The following is a 13542-nucleotide window of genomic DNA, read 5'->3' as shown; positions in this document are numbered from 1 at the left end:
ATCGGGAGACTTAGGGGAACGCTGGGTGGAAGGAAATTTGTGGCTCCTCTCTGATTACAGAACTTTCTGACACCAAAATTAGAGGTAAAAGTGTTTTCTTTGGCCAAATTTTGAGGTTTGCAAAGGATTCTGGGTAACAGAATCTGGTCAGAGCCCCACAATTCACCCCGTTTTTGATTCCCCTAGGTGTCTAGTTTTCAAAACTGCAGAGGTTTGCTAGGTTTCCCTAGGTGCCGGCTGAGCTGGAGGCCAAAATTCACAGCTAGGTGCTTTGCAAAAAAACAGCTCTGTTTTCTTTGTGAGAATGTGATGTGTCCATGTTGTGTTTTGGGGCTTTTCCTGTTGCAGGCGCTAGACTTACCCCCACAAGTGAGGTACCATTTTTATCGGGAGACATGAGGGAACACTAGGTGGAAGGAAATTTGTGGCTCTTCTCTGATTCCAGAACTTTTTGTTACCGAAATGAGGGGAAAAAGTGTTTGTTTGGCCACATTTTGGGGTTTTCAAAGGATTCTGGGTAACAGAACCTGGTCAGAGCCCCACAAGTCACCCAATCTTTGATTCCCCTAGGTGTCTAGTTTTCAAAACTGCACAGGTTTGCTAGGTTTCCCTAGGTGCCTGCTGAGCTGGAGGCCAAAATCCACAGCTAGGCACTTTGCAAAAAACAGCTCTGTTTTCTTTGTGAAAATGTGATGTGTCCATGTTGTGTTTTGGGGCCTTTCCTGTCGCGGGCGCTAGGCCTACCCCCACAAGTGGGGTACCATTTTTATCGGGAGATTTGGACGAACGCTGGGTGGAAGGGAATTTGTGGCTCCTCTCTGATTACAGAACTTTCTGTCACCGAAATGAGAGGAAAAGGTGTTTGTTTGGCCACATTTTGAGGTTTGCAAAGGATTCTAGGTAACAGAACCTGGTCAGAACCCCACAAGTCACCCCAGCTTGGATTCCCCTAGGTGTCTAGTTTTCAAAACTGCACAGGCTTGCTAGGTTTCCCTAGGTGCCGGCTGAGCTTGAGGACACAATCCACAGGTAGGTGCTTTGCAAAAAACAGCTCTGTTTTCTTTGTGAAAATGTGATGTGTCCACGTTGTGTTTTGGGGCTTTTCCTGTCGCTGGCGCTAGGCCTACCCCCACAAGTGAGGTACCATTTTTATCGAGAGACATAGGGGAACACTGGGTGGAAGGAAATTTGTGGCTCTTCCCTGATTCCAGAACTTTCTGTCACCAAAATGAGAGGAAAAACTGTTCTTTGGCCAAATTTTGAGATTTTGCAAAGGATTCTGGGTAACAGAACCTAGTCAGAACCCCACAAGTCACCTCATTTTGGATTCCCCTAGGAGTCTAGTTTTCAAAACTGCACAGGTTTGCTAGGTTTACATAGGTGCCTGCTGAGCTGGAGGCCAAAATCCACAGCTAGGCACTTTGCAAAAAACAGCTCTGTTTTCTTTGTGAAAATGTGATGTGCCCACGTTGTGTTTTGGGGCTTTTCCTGTCACGGGCGCTAGGCCTACCCCCACAAGTGAGGTACCATGTTTATCGGGAGACTTGGGGGAACGCTGGGTGAAAGGAAATTTGTTTCTCCTCTCTGATTACAGAACTTTCTGTCACCAAAATGAGAGGTAAAAGTGGTTTTTTTGGCCACATTTTGAGGTTTGCAAAGGATTCTGGGTAACAGAATCTGGTCAGAGCCCCACAAGTCACCCCGTCTTGGATTCCCCTAGGTGTCTAGTTTTCAAAACTGCACAGGTTTGCTACGTTTCCCTAGGTGCCGGCTGAGCTAGAGGCCAAAATCCACAGCTAGGTGCATTGCAAAAAACAGCTCTGTTTTCTTTGTGAAAATGTGATGTGTCCACGTTGTGTTTTGGGGCTTTTCCTGTCGCTGGCGCTAGGCCTACCCCCACAAGTGAGGTAGAATTTTTATCGGGAGACAAGGGGGAACTCTGGGTGGAAGGTAATTTGTGGCTCTTCTCTGATTCCATAACTTTCTGTCACCGAAATGAGAGTAAAAATTTTTTTGGGGCCAAATTTTGAGTTTGCAAAGGATTCTGGATAACAGAACCTTGTCAGAACCCCACAAGTCACCCCATCTTGGATTCCCCTAGGTCTCTAGTTTTCAAAACTGCACAGGTTTGCTAGGTTTCCCTAGGTGCCAGGTGAACTAGAGGCCGAAATTCCCACTAGGTGCTTTGCAAAAAACAGCTCTGTTTTCTTTGTGAAAATTTGATGTGTCCACATTGTGTTTTGGGGCTTTTCCTGTCGCAGGCGCTAGACTTACCCCCACAAGTGAGGTACCATTTTTATAGGGAGACTTAGGGGAATGCTGGGTGGAAGGTCATTTGTGGTTCTTCTCTGATTCCATAAGTTTCTGTCACCGAAATGAGAGGTAAAAGTGTTTTTTTGGCCAAATTTTGAGGTTGGCAAAGGATTCTGGGTAACAGAACCTGGTCAGAACCCTACAAGTCACCCCACCTTGGATTCCGCTAGGTGTCTAGTTTTCAAAACTGCGCAGGTTTGCTAGGTACCCTAGGTGCCGGCTGAGCTAGAGGCCAAAATCCACAGCTAGGCACTTTGCAAAAAACAGCTGTTTTCTTTGCGAAAATGTGATGTGTCCATGTTGTGTTTTGGGGCTTTTCCTGTCGCGGGCGATAGGCCTTCCCCCACAAGTGAGGTACCATTTTTATCAGGAGACTTGGGGGAACGCTGGGTGGAAGGAAATTTGTGGCTCTTCTCTGATTACAGAACTTTCTGTCACCAAAATGAGAGGTGAAAGAGTTTTTTTTGGCCAAATTTTGAGGTTTGCAAAGGATTCTGGGTAACAGAATCTGGTCAGAACCCCACAAGTCACCCCATCTTGGATTCCCCTAGGTTTCTACTTTTCAAGACTGCGCAGGTTTGCTAGGTTTCCGTAGGTGCCGGCTGAGCTGGAGGCTACAATCCACAGCTAGGTGCTTTGCAAAAAACAGCTCTGTTTTCTTTGTGAAAAAGTGATGTGTCCACTTTGTGTTTTGGGGCTTTTCCTGTCGCAGGCGCTAGACTTACCCCCACAAGTGAGGTACCATTTTTATCGGGAGACTTGGGGGAACGCTGGGTGGAAGGAAATTTGTGGCTCTTCTCTGATTACAGAACTTTCTCTCACCAAAATGAGAGGTGAAAGTGTTTTTTTTGGCCAAATTTTGAGGTTTGCAAAGGATTCTGGGTAACAGAATCTGGTCAGAACCCCACAAGTCTCCCCATCTTGGATTCCCCTAGGTTTCTACTTTTCAAGACTGCACAGGTTTGCTAGGTTTCCGTAGGTGCCGGCTGAGCTGGAGGCTACAATCCACAGCTAGGTGCTTTGCAAAAAACAGCTCTGTTTTCTTTGTGAAAAAGTGATGTGTCCACTTTGTGTTTTGGGGCTTTTCCTGTTGCAGGCGCTAGACTTACCCCCACAAGTGAGGCACCATTTTTATGAGGAGACTTGGGGGAACGCTGGGTGGAAGGAAATTTGTGGCTCTTCTTCAGCGTCTTCTTCAGCCACGCCTCCGCCCTTCATTGGACCGACCACAGCTGTGTCCACTTCACATTCCGACGCGAGACCCGCCACCTCCGCACTCAACCCATCCCTCGCCGACAGTGGAACAAGATCCCTGAAGAGCAACTCTTCTCCGCACTCGCCGCCAACCAACCCACCCTCACCACCGACCCCAACGACGCAGCCCTCAACCTCACAAACTGGATCTCCAACTGCGCAGACAACCTTGCTCCCCTCAAACGCTCGCAGTGACAGAACAACACCAAGAAACCCCTCTGGTTCTCTGACACCCTCAAAGAATCAAAGAAAACTTGTCACGCACTTGAGAAAGCCTGGCGCAAGGACCGCACCGCTGACAACATGACCCCCCTCAAGAACGCTACCCGCGAACACCACCACCTGATCCGCGCTGCCAAAAGGAATTTTTTCGCCGACTGACTGGACAAAACAGCCACAACAGCAGAGAACTCTTCAGCATCGTCAAGGAGTTCTCCAACCCCAGCGCCAACACCAACGCCGTCACGCCCTCACAGGATCTGTGCGAATCCCTCGCCACTTTCTTCCATCGCAAGATCAGCGACCTCCACAACAGCTTCGGACACCAGACCCAACCAAACACCACAGAACCCACATCCCCCACCATCACCCTCAACAACTGGACCCACATCAGTACGGAAGAAACCAAATCCATCATGAACTCTATCCACTCCGGCGCCCCTTCGGACCCCTGCCCGCACTTCATCTTTAACAAAGCCGACGACATCATCGCCCCGCACCTCCAGACCGTCATCAACTCTTCTTTTTCCTCTGCTACCTTCCCCGAATGCTGGAAACACGCCGAAGTCAACGCCCTACTAAAGAAACCTACGGCTGACCCGAGCGACCTGAAAAACTTCCGCCCCATCTCCCTTCTGCCTTTCCCAGCCAAAGTAATAGAGAAGACCGTCAACAAACAGCTGACCACCTTCCTGGAAGACAACAACCTGCTCGACCCCTCACAGACCGGATTCCGAACCAACCACAGCACTGAAACCGCCCTCATCTCAGTCACGGACGACATCAGAACCCTAATGGACAACGGTGAAACAGTCGCCCTCATTCTTCTCGACCTCTCCGCTGCCTTTGACACCGTCTGTCACCGCACCCTAATCACCCGCCTCTGCTCCACCGGGATCCAAGACCAGGCCCTGGACTGGATCGCCTCCTTCCTCGCAAACCGCTCCCAAAGAGTCTACCTCCCTCCATTTCGCTCAGAACCCACTGAGATCATCTGCGGCGTACCTCAAGGCTCATCACTCAGCCCGACACTCTTCAATGTCTACATGAGCCCCCTCGTCAACATCGTACGCAAGCACGACATCATCATCACCTCCTTCGCCGACGACACCCAACTTATACTCTCCCTCACCAAGGACCCCGCCAGCGCCAAGACCAACCTACAAGAGGGTATGAAGGACGTCGCAGATTGGATGAGGCTCAGCCGCCTAAAGCTGAACTCTGAAAAAACGGAAGTCCTCATCCTCGGCAACACCCCGTCCGCCTGGGACGACTCCTGGTGGCCCACGGCCCTCGGCACCGCACCGACCCCCGCAGACCACGCCCGCAACCTCGGCTTCATCTTGGACCCTCTTCTCACCATGACCAAGCAAGTCAACGCCGTGTCCTCCGCCTGCTTCCTCACCCTCCGCATGCTCCGCAAGATCTTCCGCTGGATCCCCGCCGACACCAGAAAAACCGTGACCCACGCCCTCGTCACGAGCCGCCTGGACTACGGCAACACCCTCTACGCTGGGACCACAGCCAAACTCCAAAATCGCCTACAACGCATTCAAAACGCCTCGGCCCGCCTCATCCTCGACGTACCCCGCAGCAGCCACATCTCCGCACACCTGAGACACCTGCATTGGCTCCCAGTCAGCAAAAGGATCACCTTCTGACTTCTCACCCACGCACACAAAGCCCTCCACGACAAGGGACCGGAATACCTCAACAGACGCCTCAACTTCTACGTCCCCACCCGCCCCCTCCGCTCCTCTGGCCTCGCACTCGCCGCCGTCCCTCGCATCCGACGCTCTACGGCGGGTGGGAGATCTTTCTCCTTCCTGGCGGCCAAGACCTGGAACTCCCTCCCCACCAGCCTCAGGACCACCCAGGACCACTCCGCTTTCCGGAGACTCCTAAAGACCTGGCTGTTCGAGCAGCGATAACCACCCCCTTTGTCCCTAGCGCCTTGAGACCCGCACGGGTGAGTAGCGTGCTTTATAAATGCTAATGATTTGATTTGATTTGATTCTCTGATTCCAGAACTTTCTGTCACCGAAATGAGAGGAAAAAGTGTTTTTTGGGCCAATTTTTGAGGTTTGCAAAGGATTCTGGGTAACAGAATCTGGTCAGAGCCCCACAAGTCACCCCATCTTGGATTCCCCTAGGTGTCTAGTTTTCAAAACTGCGCAGGTTTGCTAGGCTTCCCTAGGTGCCAGCTGAGCTATAGGCCAAAATCCACAGCTAGGCACTATGCAAAAAACAGCTCTGTTTTCTTTGTGAAAATGTGATGTGTCCACGTTGGGTTTTGGGGCTTTTCCTGTCACGGGCGCTAGGCCTACCTGCACAAGTGAGGTACAATTTTTATCGGGAGACTTAGGGGAACGCTGGGTGGAAGGAAATTTGTGGCTCCTCTCTGATTACAGAACTTTCTGACACCAAAATTAGAGGTAAAAGTGTTTTCTTTGGCCAAATTTTGAGGTTTGCAAAGGATTCTGGGTAACAGAATCTGGTCAGAGCCCCACAATTCACCCCGTATTGGATTCCCTAGGTGTCTAGTTTTCAAAACTGCAGAGGTTTGCTAGGTTTCCCTAGGTGCCGGCTGAGCTGGAGGCCAAAATTCACAGCTAGGTGCTTTGCAAAAAAACAGCTCTGTTTTCTTTGTGAGAATGTGATGTGTCCATGTTGTGTTTTGGGGCTTTTCCTGTTGCAGGCGCTAGACTTACCCCCACAAGTGTGGTACCATTTTTATCGGGAGACATGAGGGAACACTAGGTGGAAGGAAATTTGTGGCTCTTCTCTGATTCCAGAACTTTTTGTTACCGAAATGTGGGGAAAAAGTGTTTGTTTGGCCACATTTTGGGGTTTGCAAAGGATTCTGGGTAACAGAACCTGGTCAGAGCCCCACAAGTCACCCAATCTTTGATTCCCCTAGGTGTCTAGTTTTCAAAACTGCACAGGTTTGCTAGGTTTCCCTAGGTGCCTGCTGAGCTGGAGGCCAAAATCCACAGCTAGGCACTTTGCAAAAAACAGCTCTGTTTTCTTTGTGAAAATGTGATGTGTCCATGTTGTGTTTTGGGGCCTTTCCTATCGTGGGCGCTAGGCCTACCCCCACAAGTGAGGTACCATTTTTATCGGGAGATTCGGACGAACGCTGGGTGGAAGGGAATTTGTGGCTCCTCTCTGATTACAGAACTTTCTGTCACCGAAATGAGAGGAAAAGGTGTTTGTTTGGCCACATTTTGAGGTTTGCAAAGGATTCTAGGTAACAGAACCTGGTCAGAACCCCACAAGTCACCCCAGCTTGGATTCCTCTAGGTGTCTAGTTTTCAAAACTGCACAGGTTTGCTAGGTTTCCCTAGGTGCCGGCTGAGCTTGAGGACACAATCCACAGGTAGGTGCTTTGCAAAAAACAGCTCTGTTTTCTTTGTGAAAATGTGATGTGTCCACGTTGTGTTTTGGGGCTTTTCCTGTCGCTGGCGCTAGGCCTACCCCCACAAGTGAGGTACCATTTTTATCGAGAGACATAGGGGAACACTGGGTGGAAGGAAATTTGTGGCTCTTCCCTGATTCCAGAACTTTCTGTCACCGAAATGAGAGGAAAAAGTGTTGTTTGGCCAAATTTTGAGATTTTGCAAAGGATTCTGGGTAACAGAACCTAGTCTGAACCCCACAAGTCACCCCATTTTGGATTCCCCTAGGAGTCTAGTTTTCAAAACTGCACAGGTTTGCTAGGTTTCCATAGGTGCCTGCTGAGCTGGAGGCCAAAATCCACAGCTAGGCACTTTGCAAAAAACAGCTCTGTTTTCTTTGTGAAAATGTGATGTGTCCACGTTGTGTTTTGGGGCTTTTCTTGTCACGGGCGCTAGGCCTACCCCCACAAGTGAGGTACCATGTTTATCGGGAGACTTGGGGGAACGCTGGGTGAAAGGAAATTTGTTTCTCCTCTCTGATTACAGAACTTTCTGTCACCTAAATGAGAGGTAAAAGTGTTTTTTTTGGCCAAATTTTGAGGTTTGCAAAGGATTCTGGGTAACAGAATCTGGTCAGAGCCCCACAAGTCACCCCGTCTTGGATTCCCCTAGGTGTCTAGTTTTCAAAACTGCACAGGTTTGCTAGGTTTCTGTAGGTGCAGGCTGAGCTAGAGGCCAAAATCCACAGCTAGGTGCTTTGCAAAAAACAGCTCTGTTTTCTTTGTGAAAATGTGATGTGTCCACGTTGTGTTTTGGGGCTTTTCCTGTCGCTGGCGCTAGGCCTACCCCCACAAGTGAGGTAGCATTTTTATCGGGAGACAAGGGGGAACGCTGGGTGGAAGGTAATTTGTGGCTCTTCTCTGATTCCATAACTTTCTGTCACCGAAATGAGAGTAAAATGTTGTTTTGGGCCAAATTTTGAGTTTGCAAAGGATTCTGGGTAACAGAACCTTGTCAGAACCCCACAAGTCACCCCATCTTGGATTCCCCTAGGTCTCTAGTTTTCAAAACTGCACAGGTTTGCTAGTTTCCCTAGGTGCCAGGTGAACTAGAGGCCGAAATTCCTACTAGGTGCTTTGCAAAAAACAGCTCTGTTTTCTTTGTGAAAATTTGATGTGTCCACATTGTGTTTTGGGGCTTTTCCTGTCGCAGGCGCTAGACTTACCCCCACAAGTGAGGTACCATTTTTATCGGGAGACTTAGGGGAACGCTGGGTGGAAGGAAATTTGTGGCTCTTCTCTGATTACAGAACTTTCTGTCACCAAAATGAGAGGTGAAAGTGTTTTTTTTGGCCACATTTTGAGGTTTGCAAAGGATTCAGGGTAACAGAATCTGGTCAGAACCCCACAAGTCACCCCATCTTGGATTCCCCTAGGTGTCTACTTTTCAAGACTGCGCAGGTTTGCTAGGTTTCCGTAGGTGCCGGCTGAGCTGGAGGCTACAATCCACAGCTAGGTGCTTTGCAAAAAACAGCTCTGTTTTCTTTGTGAAAAAGTGATGTGTCCACTTTGTGTTTTGGGGCTTTTCCTGTCGCAGGCGCTAGACTTACCCCCACAAGTGAGGTACCATTTTTATGAGGAGACTTGGGGGAACGCTGGGTGGAAGGAAATTTGTGGCTCTTCTCTGATTACAGAACTTTCTGTCACCAAAATGAGAGGTGAAAGTGTTTTTTTTGGCCAAATATTGAGGTTTGCAAAGGATTCTGGGTAACAGAATCTGGTCAGAACCCCACAAGTCACCCCATCTTGGATTCCCCTAGGTTTCTAATTTTCAAGACTGCGCAGGTTTGCTAGGTTTCCGTAGGTGCCGGCTGAGCTGGAGGCTACAATCCAAAGCTAGGTGCTTTGCAAAAACCAGCTCTGTTTTCTTTGAGAAAAAGTGATGTTTTCCACTTTGTGTTTTGGGGCTTTTCCTGTTGCAGGCGCTAGACTTACCCCCACAAGTGAGGTACCATTTTTATGAGGAGACTTGGGGGAACGCTGGGTGGAAGGAAATTTGTGGCTCTTCTCTGATTCCAGAACTTTCTGTCACCGAAATGAGAGGAAAAAGTGTTTTTTGGGCCACTTTTTGAGGTTTGCAAAGGATTCTGGGTAACAGAATCTGGCCAGAGCCCCACAAGTCACCCCATCTTGGATTCCCCTAGGTGTCTAGTTTTCAAAACTGCGCAGGTTTGCTAGGTTTCCCTAGGTGCCAGCTGAGCTATAGGCCAAAATCCACAGCTAGGCACTATGCAAAAAACAGCTCTGTTTTCTTTGTGAAAATGTGATGTGTCCACGTTGGGTTTTGGGGCTTTTCCTGTCGCGGGCGCTAGGCCTACCTGCACAAGTGAGGTACCATTTTTATCGGGAGACTTAGGGGAACGCTGGGTGGAAGGAAATTTGTGGCTCCTCTCTGATTACAGAACTTCTGACACCAAAATTAGAGGTAAAATTGTTTTCTTTGGCCAAATTTTGAGGTTTGCCACGGATTCTGGGTAACAGAATCTGGTCAGAGCCCCACAATTCACCCCGTTTTGGATCCCCTAGGTGTCTAGTTTTCAAAACTGCAGAGGTTTGCTAGGTTTCCCTAGGTGCCGGCTGAGCTAGAGGCCAAAATTCACAGCTAGGTGCTTTGCAAAAAAACAGCTCTGTTTTCTTTGTGAGAATGTGATGTGTCCATGTTGTGTTTTGGGGCTTTTCCTGTTGCAGGCGCTAGACTTACCCCCACAAGTGAGGTACCATTTTTATCGGGAGACATGAGGGAACACTAGGTGGAAGGAAATTTGTGGCTCTTCTCTGATTCCAGAACTTTTTGTTACCGAAATGAGGGGAAAAAGTGTTTGTTTGGCCACATTTTGAGGTTTGCAAAGGATTCTGGGTAACAGAACCTGGTCAGAGCCCCACAAGTCACCCAATCTTTGATTCCCCTAGGTGTCTAGTTTTCAAAACTGCACAGGTTTGCTAGGTTTCCCTAGGTGCCTGCTGAGCTGGAGGCCAAAATCCACAGCTAGGCACTTTGCAAAAAACAGCTCTGTTTTCTTTGTGAAAATGTGATGTGTCCATGTTGTGTTTTGGGGCCTTTCCTGTCGCGGGCGCTAGGCCTACCCCCACAAGTGAGGTACCATTTTTATCGGGAGATTTGGGCGAACGCTGGGTGGAAGGGAATTTGTGGCTCCTCTCTGATTACAGAACTTTATGTCACCGAAATGAGAGGAAAAGGTGTTTGTTTGGCCACATTTTGAGGTTTGCAAAGGATTCTAGGTAACAGAACCTGGTCAGAACCCCACAAGTCACCCCAGCTTGGATTCCCCTAGGTGTCTAGTTTTCAAAACTGCACAGGTTTGCTAGGATTCCCTAGGTGCTGGCTGAGCTTGAGGACACAATCCACAGGCAGGTGCTTTGCAAAAAACAGCTCTGTTTTCTTTGTGAAAATGTGATGTGTCCACGTTGTGTTTTGGGGCTTTTCCTGTTGCTGGCGCTAGGCCTACCCCCACAAGTGAGGTAGCATTTTTATCGAGAGACATGGGGGAACACTGGGTGGAAGGAAATTTGTGGCTCTTCCCTGATTCCAGAACTTTCTGTCACCAAAATGAGAGGAAAAAGTTTTTTTGGGGCCAAATTTTGAGGTTTGCAAAGAATTCTGGATAACAGAACCTGGTCAGAACCCCACAAGTCACCTCATCTTGGATTCACCTAGGTTCCTAGTTTTCAAAACTGTGCAGATTTGCTAGGTTTCCCTAGGTGCCGGCTGAGCTAAAGGCCAAAATCCACAGGTAGGCACTTTGCAAAAAGCAGCTCTGTTTTCTTTGTGAAAATGTGATGTGTCCACGTTGTGTTTTGGGGCCTTTTTTCTGTCCCGGGTGCTAGGCCTACCCCACAAGTGAGGTACCATTTTTATCTGGAGACATGGGGGAACGCTGGGTGAAAGGTAATTTGTTGCTCTTCTCTGATTCCAGAACTTTCTGACACCGAAATGAGAGGAAAAAGTGTTTTTTGGCCAAATTTTGAGGTTTGCAAAGGATTCTGCGTAACTGAACCTGTTCAGAACCCCACAAGTCACCCCATCTTGGATTCCCCTAGGTGTCTAGTTTTCAAAACTGCACAGGTTTGCTAGGTTTCCCTAGGTGCCGGCTGAGTTAGAGGCCAAAATTCACAGCTAGGTGCTTTTCAAAAAACAGCTGTTTTCTTTGTGAAAATGTGATATGTCCACATTGTGTTTTGGGGCTTTTCCTGTCGCAGCCACTAGATTTGCCCCCACAGGTGAGGTACCATTTTTATCGGGAGACATGGGGGAACGCTGGGTGGAAGGAAATTTGTTGTTCTTCTCTGATTCCAGAACTTTCTGTCACCGAAATGAGACGAAAAAGTGTTTTTTTGCCACATTTTGAGGTTTGCAAAGGATTCTGGGTAACAAAACCTGGTCAGAACCCCACAAGTCACCCAATCTTGGATTCCAATAGGTGTCTAGTTTTCAAAACTGCACAGGTTTTCTAGGTTTCCCTACGTGCCGGCTGAGCTAGAGGCCAAAATTCACAGCTAGGTGCTTTGCAAAAAACAGCTCTGTTTTCTTTGTGAAAATTTGATGTATCCACGTTGTGTTTTGGTTCTTTTCCTTTCACGGGTGCTAGGCCTACCCCCACAAATGAGGTACCATTTTTATCGGGAGACATGGGGGAACGCTGGGTGGAAGGTAATTTGTGTCTCATCTCTGATTCCATATCTTTCTGTCACCGAAATGAGAGGAAAAAGTGTTCTTTGGCCAAATTTTGAGATTTTGCAAAGGATTCTGGGTAACAGAACCTAGTCAGAACCCCACAAGTCACCCCATTTTGGATTCCCCTAGGAGTCTAGTTTTCAAAACTGCACAGGTTTGCTAGGTTTCTATAGGTGCCTGCTGAGCTGGAGGCCAAAATCCACAGCTAGGCACTTTGCAAAAAACAGCTCTGTTTTCTTTGTGAACATGTGATGTGTCCACGTTGTGTTTTGGGGTTTTCTTGTCACGGGCGCTAGGCCTACCCCCACAAGTGAGGTACCATCTTTATCGGGAGACTTGGGGGAACGCTGGGTGAAAGGAAATTTGTGGCTCCTCTCTGATTACAGAACTTTCTGTCACCAAAATGAGAGGTAAAAGTGTTTTTTTTGGCCAAATTTTGAGGTTTGCAAAGGATTCTGGGTAACAGAATCTGGTCAGAGCCCCACAAGTCACCCCATCTTGGATTCCCCTAGGTGTCTAGTTTTCAAAACTGCACAGGTTTGCTACGTTTCCCTAGGTGCCGGCTGAGCTAGAGGCCAAAATCCACAGCTAGGTGCTTTGCAAAAAACAGCTCTGTTTTCTTTGTGAAAATGTGATGTGTCCACGTTGTGTTTTGGGGCTTTTCCTGTCGCTGGCACTAGGCCTACCCCCACAAGTGAGGTAGCATTTTTATCGGGAGACAAGGGGGAATGCTGGGTGGAAGGTAATGTGTGGTTCTTCTCTGATTCCATAACTTTCTGTCACCGAAATGAGAGGTAAAAGTGTTTTTTTGGCCAAATTTTGAGGTTGGCAAAGGATTCTGGGTAACAGAACCTGGTCAGAACCCTACAAGTCACCCCACCTTGGATTCCGCTAGGTGTCTAGTTTTCAAAACTGCGCAGGTTTGCTAGGTTTCCCTAGGTGCCGGCTGAGCTAGAGGCCAAAATCCACAGCTAGGCACTTTGCAAAAAACAGCTGTTTTCTTTGCGAAAATGTGATGTGTCCACGTTGTGTTTTGGGGCTTTTCCTGTCGCTGGCACTAGGCCTACCCCCACAAGTGAGGTAGCATTTTTATCGGGAGACAAGGGGGAATGCTGGGTGGAAGGTAATGTGTGGCTCTTCTCTGATTCCATAACTTTCTGTCACCGAAATGAGAGTAAAAAGTTTTTTTGGGCCAAATTTTGAGTTTGCAAAGGATTCTGGGTAACAGAACCTTGTCAGAACCCCACAAGTCACCCCATCTTGGATTCCCCTAGGTCTCTAGTTTTCAAAACTGCACAGGTTTGCTAGGTTTCCCTAGGTGCCGGCTGAACTAGAGGCCAAAATTCGCACTAGGTGCTTTGCAAAAAACAGCTCTGTTTTGTTTGTGAAAATTTGATGTGTCCACATTGTGTTTTGGGGCTTTTCCTGTCGCAGGCGCTAGACTTACCCCCACAAGTGAGGTACCATTTTTATCGGGAGACTTAGGGGAACGCTGGGTGGAAGGTAATGTGTGGTTCTTCTCTGATTCCATAACATTCTGTCACCGAAATGAGAGGTAAAAGTGTTTTTTTGGCCAAATTTTGAGGTTGGCAAAGGATTCTGGGTA

Source organism: Pleurodeles waltl, chromosome 10 (assembly GCF_031143425.1).
Source record: "Pleurodeles waltl isolate 20211129_DDA chromosome 10, aPleWal1.hap1.20221129, whole genome shotgun sequence".
NCBI classification, from domain to species: Eukaryota; Metazoa; Chordata; class Amphibia; order Caudata; family Salamandridae; genus Pleurodeles; species Pleurodeles waltl.
Note: the sequence above shows the minus strand (reverse complement) of the source record.